The 25781-nt window shown below is 31.7% G+C and overlaps 1 long non-coding RNA gene and 1 pseudogene across 2 annotated transcripts; one reads left to right on the top strand and one right to left on the bottom strand.

Annotated features, from left to right (window-relative positions):
• Positions 1–3088: 3088 nt before the first annotated feature.
• Positions 3089–13511, bottom strand: LOC146899458 (uncharacterized). 2 transcript variants are annotated; one of them, XR_015024158.1, is made up of 5 exons: positions 13338–13511; positions 12894–12962; positions 12537–12750; positions 3481–3582; positions 3089–3395 (listed from the first exon to the last, which is right to left on the bottom strand). It is a non-coding gene; the product is annotated as an uncharacterized LOC146899458 (long non-coding RNA). The 2 variants fall into 2 exon arrangements; XR_015024159.1 differs by lacking the exons at positions 3089–3395; positions 3481–3582 and adding an exon at positions 11951–12257.
• A 5255-nt stretch (positions 13512–18766) lies between these two features.
• The window catches only part of LOC146899453 (uncharacterized), an 87234-nt pseudogene continuing 80219 nt past the window's right edge, over positions 18767–25781 (top strand).

Below are 25781 nucleotides of genomic sequence, written 5' to 3'. Positions count from 1 at the left end.
GTCACAGTTAATCGATTTGAGTCGTTAAGTGAGTATAAAATGGTTTATATTACGAGATTTTTTTTTAAAAAAAATTTAGTTAGTGAAGTTATATTTGATCTTCGTCTAGAAGTTGAGACATATTTGACTACAACAACTAGATGGTTTTTAAGTGGTCAGATGAAGATCAAATGCATCATATTCTGAAATGTATTCTAAAGTCATTTGGTGAAGTTCAACTACAAGTTGCTTGATCTTCATCAAACGAACATGATTCTTTGACTACATGCTTTATTTTAAGTGCAATTAATCTAGATTTGATGGGAAAGTTAGTAAAGTTGCTTTTGATCTTCATCTAGCTGTTGAGTCATATTTGACTGCAGCAACTAGATGGTTTCATGGTTTTCGATTGCGGTTGCGGATATGTTGTGAATTGTATAATGCGGAAAAATGTGGCTGATCCAGTTGAAAATTTTCATCTTCTTCTAGAGGACGGATAATATTTTACTGCAACGAGCGACAGTTTCATGATTTTCAATTGTGACTGCAGTTAAGTGCAAACTTTATATTGTGAGAAAATGTGGTTGATGCAGTTCAAATTGTTGTAGCCGCAATTACGACTGTGGACCGAAATCAAAATCATAAACGGTTTCTTACTTGTTAGATAAAGATCAGATAACTCATGTTTTTTAAATATATTTTAGATAATTTGATAAAGTTAAAATACACATGTTGCCCAATATTCATCAAATGATCAAGATTCTTTGACTGCATGCTTTTCCCAAGTGCAGTGAATCTAGAAAAGTAAAAGCCTGAAAGAGGGGTAGGGTGAATAAAGCCTTTTAAAGTACAAAATTATGTGCATATACGTTTATACATTCAAAAATGACTTTGGTCACACCTTCTCAATAATAATAATAATAATGTTGTGCATGAATTATGAACAAACTATATAATGAGATAAAGGGTTCATAATAAGGAATCTCTTGAAATTCTATAAATACTTTCTCTTTGACAGTTCGCTGCAGAAATAAGAATTTGACAACAAATTTTACTTTTGTAATATAATGCTGCAGAAATAAGAATTTGACAACAAATTTTACTTTTGTAATATAATTGGTGTCATGTGTTATCTATTTGTTGCATGAAGTGGTGGACAAAGTATATCATAATACTCATCAACCATTTATCTATAGCTATAGGTTCACTTTGCCTTTATACAATATTTTTTTCTTTCTATGTCCTTTTTTTCAACTTTTTCTACTTTTCTTTTAGCCATTTAAATTTTGTTTGAATTTGAAGCATGTAAGGACACGTCCTGGTAGAGGTACAAGCTCGTACATACAAAGTCATATTACTTTCATTTCTTTCAACATATTGTGATGATCCTCTTGTCGGTCAAGTGTGGCCTAAGCACTTCCCCTTGTGTGTCGGTGAAAAAGGTTTTCCATCTTACAAAGTAAAAGGAAAAGTGCAATGTGGAAAATAAACAACAAACAATTCAAGTTATTTCATCATCTTTTTTGACAACTTGAAGTCACATTAATTATCTTCTACCAAAAAATAACATAACAAAGATTCAAAATGGAGTGTAGGTTGATTAAAGAGTACACTTCTAATCGAATCCAAGAGCGTTTAAATAATATGATTGAAGTCTCTTTCAGCTTAATTAAAGTATCAAAATTTGAATATAGCTCTTGAAATTTAGTAAAGTTTAAACTCTCAAAGGAGAGTTTTGTCGTCTATTATGTTTTTATGCGGAATGAATGATTAGTCTTTGCGGTTGTATGTGAAAGATGTTTTATTTACATTGAAATAGAAACACATTTGAAGGATGTGAATTAAGTAATATCGATTCTCCAAACCTAAAATATCTGCAGTCACCGGTACTTGCTATTAGAACATCTTAGTCGTCAAATAAAGATTAGTGATTTATTATGAATTCACCAAATGAAATTTACAATAGTACAACTTGAAAAACGAGTTCAATCTTCATCTAAGAACTATTTACCGTGTGTTTGGAACTGCGGTGGCCGAGCGGTTCTCCTGTTCATATGTGTTTTTTCACCGTGAAAACCAAAAGCTCCAATACGTAGCTTCTCCGTCAATGCGGTTTCGTAATCTCCACCGTAGTACCAAACATGGGCTTGATTTATATATACTAGTCATCATACTGCATTAACTTAGTCACTTTCAAATAAATTCATAAATCAGCATCCAAACATTTACATTTTAGATGTGACAAACATTGTAAATTGAAGAAGAAATTTTAAGATTAAGGGTTTTGTTTTGATTTAAAGAAATGCTACTCTTTTGACTAATTTCTTCATTGAGAGTCTCAAATCACCACGTTTGAGTACTGTTGAAGTTACTTTTAATATGGACCACATAGCTACCTATTTTGATTGAGGAGGAAATTATAGAATTGGTAACACAATAACTCTCAAGTATACTGCCATATTTTTCCTGCTTTCAACGTGTTTTCTATCTAATTTTAACAAGGAAAAGAAAATTCATCATTTTGTTACTTGATTACTTTTTCTCCTGAAGAAGATAAAAAAGATTCATGCAATTATGCAACCAGGTGGGGCTGTGCTAGACTAGCAACACTTAAGGGTCTTAAAATCATAATTGCATAAATTTCTAGAAGGCCTTTATTTGATTTTGTTGCGATAAAAATTGATTTTGAATGAATCAATTTTGTAAAATTGGTTCTATCTAATTGGAAGTTGAATGCAATGTGATTAATGTTTTGATAGATTTATGGAAAAGTGATTTGAAAAATAAAATTGAGGCTACAAATCAATAGTAGAGATAAAAACTCTAAATTTTAACTTTAAGTTGGAATCAATTGTGGAGGAAAATCAATTCTATTCTCGAGAACAGCCAAGCATGTTAAAATTAATTTTACACCTCTAGAATCAATTGTGAATCCTTTCAAAAGTGAAACGAAATAACATGTTTTATGTTTGTTTCAACATTTGTTGAATCGTTAGGTGATTCTAGTGATGTAGACTTAATTTTGACATGCTTATATGTTTTTGATTTTACCTCTAAAATTGATTATAACTTGGAGCTAAAAGTTGTAGCATTTGATTTCTATAATTAATTGGTAACCTTGAATCATTCCCTTCATACTTAAATATATCCAAATATATATCATTTTACATTCAACTCATTTTTAACTAAAATTAATTCATTTAAAATCAATTTATGTGCTAAACACCCAATTTATTTTTTTCTTGCTCATAAGTAATCAAAATTTACAAGATTCAATGCCCTTTTGATTTATCAAGAAAAAGGGGCAAAAAAGTGGTACCTTTTACCTTGACTATGCAATGTTACCATATGTCCAAAGCAAAAAAGGTACATGTGATGAACAAATACTTTAAAATTTTACTACTATCTCTCTGGATCTGTAATAGCCAATTAGCATTAAGTCAGAAACATGTACTTTACTTAATAACTATGCTAATTTTATCCAAATACTATATTACCAACCTTTTTAGGTAGTCCTAGCTTAACGAAAGGGTGATGATGAATTCCTTATGGATTGATTCAAATGTTTCCTCCATGTTAGTGCTGCCACTGACAATTTTCTTCCTTGTTACACCCAAATGGTAGCATCATATTAGGGACCACATAATTGGTTTCATAAAGTTAATCATGCATTGAGAAGATGTTTAATTATCAATTAGTATTACCAATGTATTGTATATGTGCTAGATTCTGGTTTGTAACTAATACTATGTTCTAAAACTCAATTTGGTTACCATTTTTTCTAGTTAACCGAGCCACCAATGTGAAAGTCCTAAAATATAATTACCCTACCTAGTACTTATTACTTCAAGCCATGATCATAGTTTAGTTTATTATGCATGATTTCATTTCATAATGCATTGGGTATGGTACTTTTATGTGTGTACAAAATCATAGGATGCACGCAGTGAAGCAGGATACTCCCTCCGTCCCATATTACTTCGACCTAGTTGACTCGTCACGTATGCCAACGCACAATTTTAAACTTAAATTTCTTTAATAATCTAGTAGAAAAAATTACGAAAATTGGATATTTTGAAAATATTAATCGAGACGAATCTAACAACATCTTATATGCTACATTTTGTTTTTATATATTAGTAGAAAAATAGAGTCAAAGCATGATACATGAATAGTGCAAATATTCTAAATAGGTCAAGTAATATGGGACGGAGGGAGTAATATTTATTTTCCTAAATTACATCAATCATAACATCTCTTACTGTTATTAAAACAAATGTAGCAACATTTATGTTCCCTCATTACACTACAAGAAAAACTGGCATTGTTGACGGCCAAAGACCTTCAAAAATATCAAAAATATGCTTGTAAAGCCATTTTTCGATGGTCAATCGAAGGCTATGTAGCCTTTAAAATTTGCAAGGAAGGAAAAATAGAGAAAATGATGATTCAAATTTGAAACTATAATGGGGGAGGAAGACAAAACTATAATGAGGGCATAAACAACACTCCCCCAAAAATCTTTGATAAGTATGCAAGAAATATGTGCTGGAAATCAAGTGTGAATGATTATGTCCACATTGAGGAAATATTAGACATATAAGAGAGTGAACTCATATATCTAATGCCTTAAGATTTTGGGAGGAGATGTGATGTCTAAATCTTTTATTGTAGGTGAACGTTTAAATCATTGCCGCTTCCCATACTCCCCAAGAATATGTAATTTTCTTGTAGTGGTGGTACTCCACATAGAAACTACTTATCTTACTTAGGTCATTCTCATTTTTGTTGCTCCTTGACTTACGAAAATTACCCTACTTTCTCAACGATAAATGTTAGTATTTTTAGTTTTTATGCTAAAGGCCGGGATATAATCTCTATCTTTATCGCTCCGCTTCTTAGCTTAGTTACCCCACTCCAATCACCAAACCATCCTTTTATCCCCATAAATTACCCTACTTTCAATACAAAAGATGTTACCAAAATACCATTTACCATTATATCCAAGAGGATACACAATCCTTTGTGCATGGCATTGATCTTGTACTTTGCTAACAAATCATCCTGTATACAATCAAGTTACTGCATTTATAGATCCATCTTGTACTAGTAAATAGTAATTCAAATATTCAGATAGTTCCTACATATATAGCTTACCCTCATAGTTTATCATAGTCTAATTTGATGTAATAAGTTGGAGCCTCCTTTCTATTTTATATTATTAAGATATGATACGATACATTTATCTTATCATGTTCATCAAACGGATCTTAAAATTTTGCTAATGAATAAAATATAACGAAAAGTGTAATATTTCAATTTGACTCACTATCATTCTCATTTTCATCATTATTGTATCATGAAATACTTGGATGCTCAAATCAATATTTGATTGGGTAGAGTGAAAGAATTTTATAAGTAGAATATATACATTTCACTTGAAGCAAGAGTCATTTTTATAAATGGAGTTTCAAGTGAATTAGGGTAAATCACGTTGAGTCAATTGAAAGATTCTCGATGCAATTCACAAAATGCCCTTTAATGTTAATCATATAGGAATTGACTGCTAAGACATGTGTGTTTGGTGGTACATGTTGAGAAAATAACCAAAGAAAAGATTCACACAAGCATAAGCACATTAGCACATCCACGTAAGTAGCAAAAATAAATAAAAACAACTCAAAAAATATATTACTCAATCTGCAATTTTTATAAGGACAAAGTTGTAAACTCCCTCCTACAATATTTCCATTACAGATTAGGCTTGAGATGATTTGAAAGAGTTTCTCCTCTCAATTAAATATCTAATAATTACTTTTTGTATATAAGAAGACAAATCATGAAGATATATATATATCCACAATTAAGTTGATATGTTAGTGCTTTCAAGATCCTATTTAGAACCATTATTTGCCTACTCTGCTATATCCTAAATAGTATTTTAAGTATGGGAAATGTTAATGAGTGCTTTTGGGACACTCTTTAAGCATTTTAATTAGTAAGTTCTTTATGAAAAGTTGTGTATTGAGCGCATTGAAAATTATAATAGTTGACTTTTTAAAAGAATAATTGTTAAATTTGGTAAGCATATTTCTAGCATACCAATGGTGCCTAGCAAGGGAATGGATATACTACATATTTCTAGCTAATGCACAAGCACAATCCTTTAACTTCACTCAATCTCACATCTTTTGACTTCAAGCCTAGATAGTAACACTACCTATGGTGCCTAGCAAGGGAATTCCGGAGAAGAGTAGGGGTCCTAATATATTTGACATATAAAAATGATATTTGACCAGAAAAAAAGGGAATAAATTAATGGGTTTTTCCTCTTTTGCAGTTGAGACATCCAATTATGCAAAGGCAGTGTAATAGAATATGGATAACAACTAAAAAATAGTGTCAAATTGGGTAATGGGAGACAAACAGTGGAGAGAAGCAAGCCATTTTGGAGCATTATAAAAACATCACATCCTTATTTCAATTCACCATTAATCTAATTGTTAGATCTTAGCATTTATCTCGAGATGTTAAATGGATCACAATAAAAATTGGATCATTTTTTTTTCTTTTATAAGTATTAAATAATGAGAAAATTATTAAAAATAATAAAATACCACTGTGGAAAGGTCAACGGTCAAAGATTTGCATTACTGTCAATGTCTCCCACACATACACATATGAGACATTTGAGACACACACATTATGTCACTAACAAATACTACCTCCGTTCCTTTTTAAGTGTCACTTTTTAACATTTTACACAAACCAAGACACTCAATAAATGTTACTTTTTCTTATACAATAATCTATACTTTTACTATAATAGCCTTAGTCATTTAATATCTTATTTCATATATTTCTCTCTCCACAATAAATAACTAAGGGTAATGTTGGTAAAACAACATTTATCGTTGCCGTATCAACTTTGAAAGTGAGCGATTAAATAGAACAAAAATTTCTCCAAAAGCCGACACTTAAAAAGGAACGGAGGAGTAACATTCCCCAAAACCCTCACAACGCCACCAAGCACAATGCGTCCCACTTGGGTGTGGTCCTACCTGCTACCTTGGTGCACCCGCCATCCCCATAGTCCTTAAATTTTCAATACCAAACTTGCTTCTTTCATCCATTTATTTTCATAAAAATGTACATGATATTAATTAGAGTAATGATATTTTGACATCCATTCACGACAACTTTGTTGACAACCTTGCTTTTTCTCACTTCTTATTTGGTCAAAAACAATGGAGAAAGAAAAAGGAAGAGAGAGAATAACAACATCATGTGAGTATCGAGAGATAAAGTTGTCCAAAAGTTGTCAAAAAGTGGTTGTTGTCAAAATATCATTTCTCTATTAATATCATGACTAATTTGGTGTGAGTATGTCCAAAGTGTTGATGTGTCACAAGTTGATACGATGTAGGAAGGTCTCTTTTGCTTATTTCTCACGTGAATAGTGTTGGGGAGTCCGGTCACGTGAGAAACAACGGGTTAATGTTTCATGATCACAAAAAAGGAGACATCATATCTCCACCAAAAACTTTAAAAGACCGTTTGATGAACATGATAAGATAAATATATCATATCATATTTTAATCTAAGTTTTTACGACACAACATGATATGATAAGTTAATCCCGAAACTTATTCTATCATGTCTATGTAGTTATAATTCATATTCCGAGTATAAGTTGGGTTAGAAAAAGCAGGATATGATAAGAAAACGAATTACAGATTATCCCTATACAAATAATATAAAATATATAAATTAAAACATAATAAAATATAGACATAAAAATTAAAATAAAAGTTAAAAATATTATAATGTTTAAAAATAAAATTATAATTATAGATTACAAAAATATGAACATTAATTTAATTTTTTTGACAAGTTAAATATAATTTTCTTGTAAGGGTAGTTTTGTCATTTATATTTAATATATATCATATATTTATTTAACTTATCTAACATATATAATATATGTTAACACATATAATATTTTTTTCTTCTTCAGGCGAGCTACTAGGAAATCTAGCTAATAGAATTAATTACTCATAATTTTAGAATAATTAAAAGTTTTCATAAAAATAAAAATAAAATTGTTTATTTAGTCAATGAATTTTAAAAAAATTATATATAATTATTGAATTACTAAGTTATATATATCACTGTGCCATCAAGGTAATCTTCTCATTTAAATAGAACATATATTTTAGGGTTAATTAAGTTTTTAGTCCCTATAAATATTCACAGTTTTGTTTTTAGTCCCTACAAAATAAAATCACACTTTTTAGTCCCCGTGACATTTTCCCTAAACATTTTAGGGACCAAAAATGTTGATGGAAATTTTTGACGGAGACTAAAAATGCCGATGGAAAAATTTTATAGGGACTAAAAATGTTGATGGAAAATTTTATAGGGACTAAAAACTCGTGATTTTATTTTGTAGGGACTAAAAACAAAATTCTGAATATTTATAGGGACTATTTACTTAATTAACCCTATATTTTATCATTTCATAGTTTAAAACAAAAATGTAACGTATTTAAACCCAAAAATGGGTAACCAAAAAAAAACCCAAAAATGTAGTAGATAATGTTATTCTATTTCTTATATGAGTCTCTCTTATAAATTCAAGATTTTATCCATTTGTAGATGACATGAGAGACACTTGAAACCCACCAATCCTTCCCGAAGGGTTTGTTCATCCTCCCGTAATAGAATCCAATATAAGATCTACTTCCACTATCCCACCAAGTTGAACCAGGATTCAATGCCACTTGTTGGGGAGTCATCGGGTCACGGGAGAAACAATAAGGCCAATGTTCCAAGACCACAAGAGGGAGACGCCACATCTCCACCTAAAATCTTAATGTATTAGATATATAGGTCACCTCTCTTATAAATCAAATATTTTATCGATCATAGACGTTTGTGACAACTCATGTGTTGTTTGTGAGTCATTAGCCGAATCTCGACATGCATTTTTTCTCTTCGTGCCCGCACACAGAGGCTAGGGATCTAGGAGCCGTTATATCAAGCTAGCTATTTTTTCACTTTCTTGTTTAATTTCTTGTGTAGGTTTTCAGTTCACCATCAACAAATTGCCGCAATGCTACTTTGGAGTCTTTAAAAGAGTCGTAACGCAAAGCTTTGAGAGTCTTCCGACACTCCACCACTATTATCATATCTTGATTAAAGGACACACTCCATGAATGGTCTTGCATGCAAAGTGCTAAACCTCAAGCACAAAACACGAACCAACAAATATCGTGGTTCAAACCGCCTTTAGGTGTGGTAAAGTGCATCCTAGACGCCGTAATTTTCAACAATAATATGGTCGGCATATATGGTCCGGATTTTCACAATCTTTTGTCCGTTTTAGAAGTTGAAGCCACGAGACTACTTTAGATGATAAACTTAGGAACACATTCCGACTTTCAATCCGTTTATTTTGAAACCGATAGCAAAATTCTTGTTGATGTCGTAGTCTACTTTCACTCATCTCGCGAGTTTGAAGACTTTATCTCTCAATGTAGAGAGGCAAGCTAATATGGTCGTTGTTGACGGTAGTTAGAGCTTACTTATCTCACACTAGCTCCCATCTCTTTTATTTTGTACCCGATACTCTATCCTCTTTGCTTATTAGAATATAGTGAGAAGATAACTTGGAGAGCAAGTTATCTAGATAGCTTGGAGAGCAAGCAAGTTAGTTAGGAGTTAGTTACACTAACTCACCGCTATAAATAAGTCTCAACTATTGTACTCTTATTATCTTTTGATCAAATAATTCTCTCGTAATCTTTTTCAATTCATAATGAAATTCAAGCTTACAACTTTTCTTCTTTGTGAAGCTTTTCTTCTCTTAACCATGGCGTTTTCTACTTCTATGATGGTATCGGAGCGATACCGTTCGCCTCGGTTGCGATCTTCGAGATATCATTTTTCTTCCGCCGCCGCATCGAAATTTTTACCGTTCTTTTCGATCCTCCGTCGTTTCTAATGACATACTCCATTGTTTGTCATCTATGGAAGATATCAAAGGTTGAAAAGAAGTTTTCGCCATTACCGCCGCTTCGGAAACCACCGCAAGAATCTGCAGCTTTATCATCCGAAGCCGTTCCTTTCAATTTTGGCGAGCTTTTAATTCGAAATTGTTCCTATCAAGCCGATCGAATCCGTTGCACCACCGATTGAAGGTTGCGGCATCATGATTGGTGAAATCTCATGTGTTTTGAATGATCCCGTTTCTCGCATCATCGGTATTGAATGCAAGTGATTCTTCTAATTCGTTCGATTTCGTATTTGAATCCGTAGCGAATTCAACAAAGATTGTTACGGAAGATCAAGAACCACAAATTTTTCGAGATCCTTCCGCCGTGTTCAGCTTCGTCATCGCAAATCAATTCCACGGTGATAATTTCTCCAAGGTTCTAATCAATCGTTTCATGAAGTTTGTTAACATTTTCGAATTGTAATTTCAAGCACCGCCTTGGTTCACCGGAGGTGATGGTTATTCTCCATTGATTTTCGATCCCGGTGGAAGTGTTGGTTTGTGTTCGGTTTTCTCTGTTTTCGCAATTCTCCGTCAAACTCATTTCCTTCTTCTTCTTTCGTAATTTTGCATCTTATTACTTCCATAAATTGCAAATTGCTTCCATAAATTGCAAATTGCTTCCGTAATTGCAATTTTCCTACGTTTCAAGAATCACGTTTTGAGTTTTACGTGTTTGGAATCACATTTACAACAAGCTTTTCTCGTTTGAAGAAAGTGCATTCTAGAAGCACGTTTCGAAATAAGTTGCTTTGCAAAGGCACTTATTGAGTGGCCGATTGAAGAAGTTGTTTTGAATCGCATTCGCAAAAGTGTTTTTTTTTAAGATCCGGTTTGGTATAATCCGTTCGGTTATGTTCAAAGTCTTTCTTTACAAACGCGTGTTGGAGAAGTGTTTTTGGAAAAGCACTTATTGAAAGCATGTTTGGTACCACTATTTTGAAGCATGTTTCGGCGGTTGCAATACTCTAAGGAAGAAAACCGGTGTGTCCATATTCTTCTCCTCGTAATTGGGAGTCCTCATTTGGACATGGGCCCGATCACTTTGTTGGACTACATTGGGCTTGCTTATCATTTTCTACCAGCTTTATTTTACTTAGTTTACCCCTAGTTTGTTTAGTTAATCTAGTATGAATAATCATTGTACTTTCCTTGTATTTCAAACTCAAATTGGTAAAATTCCCACTTTGAGTTTGAGGGGGACTATTAGAATATAGTGAGAAGATAACTTGGAGAGCAAGTTATCTAGATAGCTTGGAGAGCAAGCAAGTTAGTTAGGAGTTAGTTACACTAACTCACCCCTATAAATAAGTCTCAACTATTGTACTCTTATTATCTTTTGATCAAATAATTCTCTGTAATCTTTTTCAATTCATAATGAAATTCGCTTACAACTTTTCTTCTTTGTGAAGCTTTTCTTCTCTTAACGATGGCGGATTCTTCTTCTATGATTGCTCATAAATGAAATGCATTAATCTTGTCTTTATTAAAAAAAACTTAATATTAAATTAAAACTGAAAATGACAATAACAATTATTTTGAAACAATTTTTTCTTGAAACATGAAAATAAATTGTCAAATTACTGTTGTTGCATGTGTGTCTACTATGACAAAACCTGTGTGGTACATATTGTGCGTGCGTGCAGCATAAAAATTAAGTATGGGGTGGTTGACTTTGACTCCTAACAACTTCAAAAATGTGTTAGGTAAGAGGTAAAGAATTTCAGGGCAAATCAAGGTTCCTTAATTGCTGGTTATTACTTCGTCAATTCTAGATCATCCACATGTGTGTCTATATGATTCTCTTTTTATTTTCTTAGTTAGGACCAGGGGCGGATCCAGGACTTCAAGTATACGTGGAGCTAAAATTTCAAAAAACAATAATGCAAACTATAATAAAAATAAGAATTAATATTTATTTTTGTTGAAACGAAAATTTTTATTCATCGACAAGTTAGGTGTAAGGCACACCACCAACTCGCGGGAAAACGGGAAAAAACAACAAAAAGCGCACCGTATATAGGCGGCACGCCGAAATCCCAAACCCTCTACCTATGATGCCGGAGTATAATACAAGAGGCCAAAAGATACTTAGTAGCTAGAAGGGATGTAGTCGGCACACGAACACGATATTCGACATTCATTTGATTAGTTTGTTTAAACAAATTAGCCTTAATACTTTGGTTTGGGTTCATGAGAGAAAAACCCATATCTACACAATCTACATGAGAAGAAGTAGTCGCATGAGTAGCCAATCTATGAGCATGCCTCCAATCACTAAAACCATCCCCCACATAGTGATCCCCACCACTTTTAGACACATTTTTAAACAAAAAACATGACAAACAAAACGCTAGGTCCTTAGATTCACTATACTCAATCCAATCATACAAATTAAACCAATTCTTACAAAATCTACGTCTTTGTCTACCAAGATCAGACCAAGGGTAAACAAAATTGCTAGGTTGATAACGACCTTTTTAAGGTAAGCTTTACGTACCTCATCTTGGATGTTAGGATGATAGCTTGAAATTGGAGACCTAAGTCCTGGATCCGTTTCCAACAAATTGTAATCAACAACTTGAATACCCTCATTGGCCGAGTTAGGTGTAACTTCATTTTGTGGTTCACTTGGATGTCGAGTATTTGATGGTTCTTGACTAGCCGAAGAACTAGCTTTGTCTCTAGAAAGCACGGGAAAAAATTTCTTCATCCTATAAAACACACACATTGGTACAAGTAACAAGAATATCATTAGTCATTAAATAGTGAGATTGTGCTAATATGTGCTATATATATAATATATATATAAGTCACATTTTAACCGAACCCTTAATATAATGCAGTTGGTACTTACACAAGCTGCAAAGTTGAAGAAGTTATACTATCCGGAATGGAGCCTGTTAACTGATTGTTGGACAAGTCCCTGCCGTATAAATTACAAATGATAGTAATTTTACAAATTATACTTTGTTCAAATAGTGGCTCCATAATTTACAAGAAAAACATACAGAATGTGGATATATTTTATATAATTATATATCCATTTTGGTCTTCCATTTATAAATGAATGAAAAATCAAATGGATCAGTCAATTCATATTATGCCATGAAATTTTGCTTCAAAATGACATCAAACTGATTCCAAAAGAATGGTATAGTACTTAATTATCAACTGAACCCCAATTTTAAACTGATTCTTAGTAATTGATTGATGTCACTAAGGAAACCCTAACAATTTTAAAACCCCAATTTTAAAAACCTAAAACAATCAATTGGAGAATAAGGGGGAAATTGCTTACCTTAGAGTGAGAGGTGAGAGTTGAGAAGTAGGAGAAATTTGAAATTGAGAGAGATGGAGAGCTGAGATTGAGAGAGATGGAGAGCTGATAGAGGAAGGGGCGTGTTACTGCTTTTGTGAGAGAGTGGGAGGCGTTAGTGAGCTGTTTTGTTTAATATAAAAAAAAAAAAAAAAAAAAAATGGGAAAAGCATGTGGAGCTATGGTCCCACATAGCTCCCAAGTGTATCCGCCCCTGGTTAGGACATGAGATTTTAGAAGATGTGTAGTTTTGTCATCATCATATGCTTTTTCTTCTACACGTCTTTGGGATCCAGGGCACTTAGCAAAGAATTTTATATGGCATTTTTTATTTTATTTTAAGGAGTTTAAATGTAAAACTCACATAAAGTTTTAGCAGACCCACGTTCAAGCATATTAAATATCTCTGTAGTTGTCATTTGAGTTGCACTTATGTATTATATGAAACACGTCAAGAATCGGTGAATCGTCCAAACTTGTAAAAAAAAAAAAAAAACCTTCAAATTAAAGCACAATGAGTAAAGAAAACCAAAATCTATAGATGATTTTCACTAATTGCCCAACTTGTAATTATAAATTATATGAAGTACAATTTTTCTCATGTAAGTACTGTTTGTTTGGTACACGCATGGGAAGATGCAAACATACTGCTACAGGGGCAGCCTTAACCCCTGCCAACTTTTTTTTTTTTTTTGAAGGAAACCCCTGCCAACTTTTGTTTACTTCTTCAAAGGTCTTTCTCCCATATAGTAGGAGACCTAATTCTTAACATACATTAATTAATAATTAAAAGGGTATTTTATTAAATTATTTCTCAGTCTTTCTGAAATAAGTATTTTTTTCATCATTCTTTTTGGAGTGTCCTGTGCTCGTTTGGTAAAAATAGCGGATAGTGATAGCTTTTCACTCGATAAGCTAGGCGATGGCTTTTAAGTGATAGTCGATAAGCTAATTAGAGTGTTTGGTAAAATTAGCGTGTTCAACCACTGATAAATGTAAAATGACATAAAAGGACATTTTTAATTCTAATAAAATTATTAAATTATGTTCTTAATATATATATTTTACATATTATTAATTTTTTTCTATTTAAAAAAATATTATTTTTTTTGTTGAAGATTCATTTTAAACTTATTCCATTTCATTTCAGTTTTTATACTTTAAAAAAAATAAATTATAAAATTTTATTTTGAAATAAAAATTGTTACGTGAACATTTTTTTATATATAAAGGGAAATGTGGGTTTAATTATTAAATTGCTTCATGGAAATGTTGAGCAACAGAGCGTAAGGCATTGAAATAGTTACCATTTTGAAACGAAATGGAGGCAAGGCGAAAACATAATAAGTGTTTTTATATATAAAGGGTAATGTGGGTTTTAATTAAAATGTTAAGGGTAAAAATGGAACAAAATATGATAAGCTAAAAGCTATAAGCTCAAACGCCGCTTGAAATAGCTTCGAAAAATAGCTTATAAGCTCGTGAAATAAGTTATAAGCTCATGGTGAAAAGTGTTACCAAACGGGACTTTTTTTTTATCAAACGAGTTTATAAGCTAAAAGCTAAAAGCTAAAAGCTCTTTTATGAGCTTACCAAACAGACCCCCAAATTTCTAAGATGATTCCCCTAGCATATATCCCCCGTCCGACTTATTTTTGGCATTTTTCAAAGGAATCAAAATTAAATTTACTTTATAAATTTTTGTGTTATATTTTTACACAAATGTGCAAACCTTAATTTCACTCACAGACTCTCGCATTTAATCATGCCTACGCCCCTGCAGGCTATATGTGCTAGCCTATGAGTCTTTTTTTGAGGAATAGCCTATGAGTCTTGTTCATCTCATCTCATGTAAATAGTGACGATGAAGAATATGGATGAAGAACTCATATCTGGTCTCTTACACTAATTAAAGAAGAAAACCAACAGCAGGGCAAAATATTTTTGTATTTATTTTTACTATGTTAATAGTGTAACTTATTTAAGTATTATTTAATTGTTTGTTTGGATTGATAAAGATATTTCTACTTAGATTTTACTAAATCATTATTTTTCATGCCACTTCATTTAAAAAAGTTACCACATGAAATCAAAAGTATGAGTAGAGACCAAAGTATAATATAGTTGAGAGACCAAAATGTTCAATTTTAAAATGATAGACAATTTTTGCGAGTGTGCCAAAACAAGGGAAGAAAAGTGCAATTAAGCAAAAGTTTTGTACTCTTATTGTATATAAATTAAATCTATATTTAAATCACCAATGATATATCCATAACTAAGAATTATAACATCACATGTATATCTAAGAATAAAATCCCCATGCATCGTCAACTCACATCAATGAATATTTCGTCCACCAAGTACGTACGATCTTGATTTTCTAAATGCCTTTGCTTTTTATAGGGATTGTTGGATTGGAAAAAATCATTGTGACACACAAGAAATCGGGGTTTACAAATTTAAGATGATCTCTTTTTAATATAAGAAAATGATTTAGTGGCTGCCAATTGCTTTAACGTAAGATTACAAAAGTACATAATACAGACAGAATACGAGTGATCGTATGATGTTTCGTATGAATAATATTTTTGACATATTTTGATAAGCATGGAGAAGAATGCTGCACATTTAAGTAAAGCTCAGCTATATCTTATGAGATCATTCATTGAAAAGATAAGAAAAGCTAATTAGATGCAACTCCAGTTTCAAATACTATTATATGAAAGAAAGAAAGAAAAAAAATCATAGATGTATTTGGTTTATAATTTATCAAAAGCAAAATAAATTCTTATCAAAAGCAAAAGCAACTATACAAAATATATTATAACAGATAATAGATCCATAGAGCACCACGTAGTCAAAAAATGATCTCTTGACTAGTTAGAGTTTTTGCTTTTTGCGATATTTCTACATGAATTTTAGCTTGTGCCAAAAAATTCTTGGAGTTCATTTTGGTGTAATTTAAATACTCTCTTTCAACTCATTTTTCTAACTTTATTCGACGATATTTTCTAGTAAAAAGAATAAAAAGTTCTCCTTTAACGCAAATATTGACATTTTACAAATAATTATATTACTTTATTATTATTTTTTTTGAAAACTAAGTATTTAGTATTATTATTATTATTATTATTATTATTATTATTATTATTATTATTATTATTATTATTATTATTATTATTATTATTATTATTACTACTACTACTACTATTACTACCGCTATGAATTCTTTTCAAAAATACATGGAATAAAATTGTCAAAAATTATTATTTTCTAAAAATAATAACAATAACATGAAAGCCATATTATGTTTCGTTGATTAGTTTTTGGCTTAATTGCATGTTTGATCCTTTATGTTTATTTTAGTTTTGAAGTTGGTCCCTTATGTTTTAAAAGTTTCAAGTTGGTCCCTTACGTTTTAAAAAGTTTCAAGTTGGTCCAAAACGTTACCCACATTGGAATAAGTTAGTCTCTCAAGTTTGTGGTGGTAGGGTTTGAACCCCCGACCTTACATATATTATCGTTCGTTCATAAGAATCGAGTTAAGTTTACGGCGACTTCTTTGATTAGTTTGTTAGCATTCTAATAGAGGACGTAGAAGGAATATACACGACAATTATTTTCAGCCAAAATGTTCCATATTTTCTCCGCCCTGTCGTAGTTAGGTCAACTAGCGTATACGAAATATACATTTTACAGCTCACGATCGAGAAAATTCTCATCTTATATTATACATCTTTGCTACATTCAATTTAATTTGTCTCTTTTCTCAACTCTTACAATCTTCATTATCCATATACTTATATAGCTACGTGTTTCCATTAATGCGTTAATTATGTGGCATAATTGTGTCGTCAAAATGAAAAGACAACTTACGATATATTTGTCGTATTCTCTCCTAGATTCTCGATGTACTATAGAATATACAAACACCATTCAAAAATAAGAAATGATATTTGTACAACCACTTTCTCGATAACTTTTCGACAACTTTATCTCTCATACTCACATTATACTTTCTTATTTTCTCTCTTCCTTTTTCTTTCTCTATTGATTTTAACCAAATGAAAAGAGAGAAAAAGAAGTCATTACATAAGTTGTACCATTTTGGTTGTTCAAATAACACTACTCTTCAAAAATACAACAGGAGTTATAGAATATATCATAAGAAAAATGTTTATTTAGTTAGATCCATTACATAAGCTGAATTATCTAACTAATGCATAATTAGTTTACCTAACAAATTTATACTTCAATATAAACATATAAATGATTGTTAGTCCAGTCTTTTTTTTTTGTTATGCAGTTTCGAACCATATGCATCAGTATAGAGAGGACCTGCACAATGCAATTTTCGGGTGCATGCATTTTATTTTTTATTTTTATATCTATTTTGTTCCCTTTAACTTCATTGTTCTTTTAACAACACCTATTACAAGAACAAGTTCAAAGCCGTGACAATCAAAACATAACAAATTCAAGAATTACAACATTTGACTTTTGATTTAATTAGTCACGGATCTCGTAGGTGACTAACAATTATTTTTTTGGCCAAAATAGCATACGATTTCATTCTTTGTCATCAACCACCAGGGGCGGATACACTTGGGAGCTATGTGGGACCATAGCTCCACATGCTTTTCCCATTTTTTTTTTTTTTTTTTTATATTAAACAAAACAGCTCACTAACGCCTCCCACTCTCTCACAAAAGCAGTAACACGCCCCTTCCTCTATCAGCTCTCCATCTCTCTCAATCTCAGCTCTCCATCTCTCTCAATTTCAAATTTCTCCTACTTCTCAACTCTCACCTCTCACTCTAAGGTAAGCAATTTCCCCCCTTATTCTCCAATTGATTGTTTTAGGTTTTTAAAATTGGGGTTTTAAAATTGTTAGGGTTTCCTTAGTGACATCAATCAATTACTAAGAATCAGTTTAAAATTGGGGTTCAGTTGATAATTAAGTACTATACCATTCTTTTGGAATCAGTTTGATGTCATTTTGAAGCAAAATTTCATGGCATAATATGAATTGACTGATCCATTTGATTTTTCATTCATTTATAAATGGAAGACCAAAATGGATATATAATTATATAAAATATATCCACATTCTGTATGTTTTTCTTGTAAATTATGGAGCCACTATTTGAACAAAGTATAATTTGTAAAATTACTATCATTTGTAATTTATACGGCAGGGACTTGTCCAACAATCAGTTAACAGGCTCCATTCCGGATAGTATAACTTCTTCAACTTTGCAGCTTGTGTAAGTACCAACTGCATTATATTAAGGGTTCGGTTAAAATGTGACTTATATATATATTATATATATAGCACATATTAGCACAATCTCACTATTTAATGACTAATGATATTCTTGTTACTTGTACCAATGTGTGTGTTTTATAGGATGAAGAAATTTTTTCCCGTGCTTTCTAGAGACAAAGCTAGTTCTTCGGCTAGTCAAGAACCATCAAATACTCGACATCCAAGTGAACCACAAAATGAAGTTACACCTAACTCGGCCAATGAGGGTATTCAAGTTGTTGATTACAATTTGTTGGAAACGGATCCAGGGACTTAGGTCTCCAATTTCAAGCTATCATCCTAACATCCAAGATGAGGTACGTAAAGCTTACCTTAAAAAAGGTCGTTATCAACCTAGCAATTTTGTTTACCCTTGGTCTGATCTTGGTAGACAAAGACGTAGATTTTGTAAGAATTGGTTTAATTTGTATGATTGGATTGAGTATAGTGAATCTAAGGACCTAGCGTTTTGTTTGTCATGTTTTTTGTTTAAAAATGTGTCTAAAAGTGGTGGGGATCACTATGTGGGGGATGGTTTTAGTGATTGGAGGCATGCTCATAGATTGGCTACTCATGCGACTACTTCTTCTCATGTAGATTGTGTAGATATGGGTTTTTCTCTCATGAACCCAAACCAAAGTATTAAGGCTAATTTGTTTAAACAAACTAATCAAATGAATGTCGAATATCGTGTTCGTGTGCCGACTACATCCCTTCTAGCTACTAAGTATCTTTTGGCCTCTTGTATTATACTCCGGCATCATAGGTAGAGGGTTTGGGATTTCGGCGTGCCGCCTATATACGGTGCGCTTTTTGTTGTTTTTTCCTCGTTTTCCCGCGAGTTGGTGGTGTGCCTTACACCTAACTTGTCGATGAATAAAAATTTTCGTTTCAACAAAAATAAATATTAATTCTTATTTTTATTATAGTTTGCATTATTGTTTTTTTGAAATTTTAGCTCCACGTATACTTGAAGTCCGGATCCGCCCCCGTCAACCACACAACATGATATCTCTCACGCAACAACTTGTTGCTCATATATTAATTGGCTGGAAAACTGTTGACCATGAGTCAAAGTACTATTTGATGATGCCCTTATTGTCCTACTAACCCAAAAATAGAAGCCTTACACTCACTGGCAGTGCTTTCTAGGACACTGCCAGTGCAACCCTAACAATTTTTTAAGAAAACCTATAAGGAAAATTACAAAAATGATCGTCATTATAATTAAAAAATTACATTACATTACATAACATTCAACCTAGCTAAAGTCAAATAGTGGGTATCGTGAGCATATTCTCTTTCATATTTGTGCATTTTCTAGGTCCTATTATTCCCTCTTTTTGCGATAATTAACTTTTATGAATTTCTTTATGCTTTGTTTGGAAGTTTGGAGGGAAGGGGAAAGAAAGGCTTTGGGAGGAGAGCATGGCCGTTTTTAGGATTTCGATGGCCTTGAACCTACAATTTTGGTTCTAACTAATAATATATATAAGGGAAATGTTAACTTGTGCCCTTGGGGCATAAGTTAAGAAGACAAATGTGGAAGTTTTTGCTTGGAAATTGTGCATTCAATGCTTTAAAAGTTTCAAAAGTTATATTTTTAATATAAAAATTATTTTTAATTTCCATTTTAAGCTCCTTAACTTGTGCCCTAAGGGCACAAGTTAACATGACCCTATATATAAACATCAAACTTGATACAAAAACTAAGCAATTTTTTTAGGGCCTAATAAACCTTTGAAAAAAATTGGGGCCCAAATTTCGTACTTATTTTTTGGGGCCTAGGGCGGTCGCTCTCTTCGCCCGCCTCGGATACGGCCACTGGGGGAGAGAAATATAGGAGAAAATTGATAAATCTTTCACATTTTTTTAAAGAGTATTTTTTTAGAGAGTGATAAATTAATGTTAATGATTAATATATTTTTAATTTTAAGAATATTATAACGACATATATTAAATTTGAAAAATTCATATAAACCCTCTAAAACCCTCCTCCAATACAATTTTTTAGTTCCCTCAAATGAGGAGGGTTTTATATTTTGAAGAAAAATAAGCCCTCCAAATTCCCTCATTTCAATGTCCTCTATTTCTTCCACTTAATCCTTACTTTTTTTCCAAGTCTTTTCTTCCATTCCCCCAAACTCGCAAACAAAGCCTTAGTGTTTACATTGCAAATTTCTAACTTCTTCCTTATATATATGAGTTTTATTTTATTTTATTTTATTTTTGTCTATTTTTTAAAGACTCTGCCTCTATTCAATATACTAATCTTTTTTTTTAATTAATAAAAATATCTCTATTTATTTTACTCTTGAAGAAATTATGAAGTTTATAAAAGAAATTTTGAAAAACCAAATTCACAATTTTTTATTGTTAACGAAATTAGATAATTTTTTAATACCTATAGATTAGGTAAACTCGGTATCCGGCCTAAAGACCGTCTAATTTACGGGGTACAATCATGTTGTTCATTTGCGGGAGCCTCATTTAAAGTCGAGTAAAACTCTTTATGGACTAGCCCAAGTAAGTTGCATGTAATCCAATTATGCAATGTAATGTCATATTTTTATATAAACTTATTTAAAAATAAAATCAAACATACCCCTTTGACATTTCCTACAACATTAATTATTTCATTACCAACATACCCTTATTTATTTTATAACATTTTATTCAATCAAGTATAAATACTATGTTGAAAACATAAACATAAAATAGTTAGAAACAAATTTAATATTACATGGTTAACATTAATTATTTCATTACCAACCTACCCTAATTCGGCAATGAATTTAGCAAGAGACCCTAATTTTTTTTAAGCAAAAAGAAAATATATAAAATAAAAAGAAAAGTACAAACAAGGGGGGACATAAACCCGACCCTTAGATCAAACAAAAGTGCAATAACAACCCTTAAAGGGCCATACAACCAATGTCAAGCTACACTTTTTTTAGGACCAACCCTAAAGGGTAATTAACAAAATAACCATAAGGGAAGAAATGAAAATGGAGCGAGCAAGTTCAACCACCACGTGTAAAATCCAAATAACCCAACTCGGGGCACGAAACCAAATTGCAAAAAAAAAAAAAAAATACTCAAATGGAATTTTTGAGTTTGAGTTTGTGTTTTTAGAAGTTTTTATGTTTTTAGAATTAAGGTTTTAATAAAAGAATTTCAAATGGAACGAAAAAAAAAGAGTAATTATACACGAAACATCCTAACGTGGTATACACCCATCCTACCATTTCTATATGGGTAATTTTGTCCATTTCAAAAAAACAAGGGGCAATTTTGTCCAACACAGTCAACAACTTTTTCATCCTTTTTTCTCTTTCTTCTTCTCACCGGACATCAACCGCCGCCGTCACCTCCACCGTCTCCGCCGTCATCGACCACACCTCCTTATCCTCCACTTTGTCTCTCGCCCAAACCCAACCACCACTAACCGACCACCATCTTTCTCCACCGACGGATCCTTATTCTTCCTCTACGACTCACTTCTCTCTCTCCATAACCCATTATAACCTTTGTCGTCGCACCACCGTCCACGACATTAGATCTCACCACCACAACCGTGTTAAGCCGTCGACGCCGTCATCCATCACACCAACCTTCGTCCGCTATTTTTCTCGGTCATCGGATTAAGATCCGAAAACTCATGTAAGAGATAGAGCGTTCGGGCAAGCTATAGAGAGGGGGGGGGAGAGAGAGAGAAAGAGAGAGAGAGAGAGAGAGAGAGAGAGAGAGAGAGAGAGAGAGAGAGAGCTTACAGTGAGAATGAGACTCATTGAGTGAGAAAGAGAGAGAGTTTGCGTTAGAGAGGTGAGAGATTTTTTTGTTTTATTTTTAATTATAAATGTGCCACATCGGCGAGTGTATATCAATGGTAGCGTGAAAAAGGGTGTCTACCAAATATTACCCTAAAAAATAAAAAAAATAAAAAATTTCAATTCAACATGTCCAATATACAACTTTACATAGTTAAACATCAACTTACTTGCACATCCAAATAAGTTCGAGGTTGAAAATCAAAGAATTTTCAAAAAGTATAGAGAAATCTTTAAAAAATAAGAAAAAGTTACAGAGAGATTTATCAAAACACACTTTGTTTAATGATAAAGAATGCTCGGTAATTCAGGGTGGTTGATAAGATTAAGTCCTCGCCTTTAGGTGGTTGAAGGTGAAATACGTTACAATTCCCTTCAATTATCATGTTGGTGGCTTAGTTCGTTCACCATGTTAGGCATAGACTAAGAGTTTTTCTTTCTTGTTTATTGTGTACAGGTTCATTGTAAATACCGTTTGACTTTGTTGTCTTTCCTTCGTACATCTTGTGCTAGAAAAGACACTTCATTTTAGTAATATATTTCATTTTAGTCTCTTAAAAAAAACACATTTATATGACTTGTTAAATACTATTCAACCTATAATTAACGACCAGAGTACTATAACTTTAAAATTCTCAAATGTAAGAACTAAGAAGGGGATAGGAAAATATCTTCCACATGTCAAGCAAACAAGTTAGAAGTTTGAGATCCAGCTGGTGAGGAGAAAGTACCTTTCACAGTCTTCAAAAAAGAAACTCCAGCTATTTACCGTACACCTCTCGCATGCTATCCCCTTCCCCCACTTTTTGACTAAACACTATCCCGAGATTTTTTATGAACGCCGTTATTTTTTCTTACCGGTAATTTCAAGTTACTAACTAATTAAGTAAGTTCTTGCCGGTATTTATTGGGACATCCTTCCTCATCCGCGGTACCATGCGTTTACTTAATCACCGTGTTTACCGGGTTTTGCCGGTTAATTATTTTAATTAGTAGCTATTTTTATTTTATTTTATTTATTTTACCTAATTGATTCTATAACTAACGCCTTTTATTGAACAAGTGGGTTTCAAAACTGTTTCGCCGGTTTCCTTCTGCCAAACAAACAGCCTGTACGAATTTAATATTTTTTCTTACTATATTTGATTTTTATTATTTTTTTATGATAAAATTTAATATTTTTTTTTATTTGTTTTCTTAAGAAAGAAAGGAATATTTTGATATGTTGGTTTATGAGATTTTCGTGAAACAGATGAGTTAGGATTTGGCCAATCCAAAATATGAGACAATGGATATATAGGTTTGTCATTATTCCACGACTAGTCTCCTATTTCCTCATATTTTATATATAAACAATACATTTCTATAAATTATATTAAGGAATCAAAATATAAATAAAATTTAAAATACATGTGTTCTATTTAATATTCATATCCTAAAAATACGCATGAATGAAATTTAAGTGATCTCAACAACAAATAATTTAGAATATGTAATTAGATATTAATTATAATTAAGGTGGTTCTACGGTAAAAGTTTTGGTTCAGTTATGTTTTTTAACAGATAAATTAATGATAAATTTTATAAATTAAATACTATTTATAAACTTTTCTATTTTAAGAAAAACAATTCATGAGTAAAAAAAGACCATTTAATAAAAACAAAATTCATCTCTCTACACATTATGCTAATTTGCTATATTTTATCTTAAAAAGCATTCAATATTCACTATTGTTTGTAATAGTAAACTTTGAAATATTTATCATAAGACTTTTAATAAATGATATCTATTTATTAAAAAAATTTAAACGATATATGTATATTTTTTGAAAATTTTAAGATCATTTTGTATCGAAACACATTGATTTTGTACATGTAGCGTAAGAATTCCTTTAATTTTGATACTTTGTTGGTATAAATTTTTTTACATTGTCAATCCATCAAGAATATCAATTTATATTAAAGTAAAAAATTGATTTTTTTGGAAGGAATTAAAGTAAATATCAATCTATAATAAACTAAGAAATTGTTTTTTTAAGGAATTAAAGTAAAAAAATGTTATTGATCTAGCATTGTGATTGAATAATAATGTAAAAAATTTGGTTTTTTCGAAAAAGAAAAATGATAATGTAAATAATTATTTCGGTGATTATAAATTAAATTCATATCATTATTATATTAAATATTCTACTTTAAAAACGTTAACTGCAGCTAACCAACTTTTAAATGTGTGCAATAATATTTTTGTTCATGTTTTGACAAAAATAAAAACGATATTTTTGTTTATATATATGACAACCGGACGGGTTATTCGATTAAACATTTTGATGATGGAACATTTTGATAACACAGATACAAAGCAATTCGATGTGACTCCATATATATGTGCATTCCTTTTCTGTTGTACATGTATATTCCATTCTATCTATTAAACTTTTGATGGTGTTCACTCATGAAAAACAATATGCCAAGTCATTTCCAATTAAGATTGTGCTATCGCCCAAAATATATCTTTTTCTTTTCAATGTTTTCAATTTAATTGGTATATGCACATATTGTGCGAAATAATTCACAAGTGTATCTAATCTAATCTAATTAATCTCAAAAGTTTTTTTTTTGACAAAAATAAACGATATTCATTCATTCAAATTGATAGAGTACATCGATACAATACAAATCCAAATCCGCTAAAAACAAAAAGGATGAATCTCGTGAACAAACTCACAACATCCATGTTAATAGCATAAAACGACAAAATACCATATCTTTTCCTACAAATATGACTAATATGACTATATTCATGTCTCGGAATACTCATGTCTCCGGATGCAACGTTGACGACGCCAAAGTCATTGTCATTGATCGGATCCGCACTTGCTCAAAGCTAATCTTTCAACCCGAATCAAATAAACACCGCACTAAGACGGGAAATCAAAAATACACCGCACAAAGACGGGAAATCAAAACAAACAGAGTCGTTCGTAGACGACGAAATCACAAAAACAAACCAAAGAAAACAGAAAATATGTGAAATCACTTATTTAATTGAAATAGAAGGAAAAACAATTCGGAAGGGGTGATTTTTGGGTCAAAATTGACCCTAAATCACCCCTCTAAAAGAAGAAGAAGAAAGGGGTGACGGCTAGGGTTTGAGAAGGAGGGAAGAGAGAGAGGAAGAAAGGGGAATATTGTTCTAACCTTGTTTTAATTAATCTCAAAAGTTAAACATTTAAGAATTAATTGATTTAAGAATCATCACAATGTTTCCAATTTTACCCCAAACAAAAT

The sequence above is a fragment of the Medicago sativa genome, chromosome 8, assembly GCF_051527215.1.
Source record: "Medicago sativa cultivar Bolivia chromosome 8, Bolivia_mono, whole genome shotgun sequence".
In the NCBI taxonomy this organism is placed as follows: Eukaryota; Viridiplantae; Streptophyta; class Magnoliopsida; order Fabales; family Fabaceae; genus Medicago; species Medicago sativa.
This window is presented reverse-complemented; position numbering and strand designations above follow the sequence as displayed.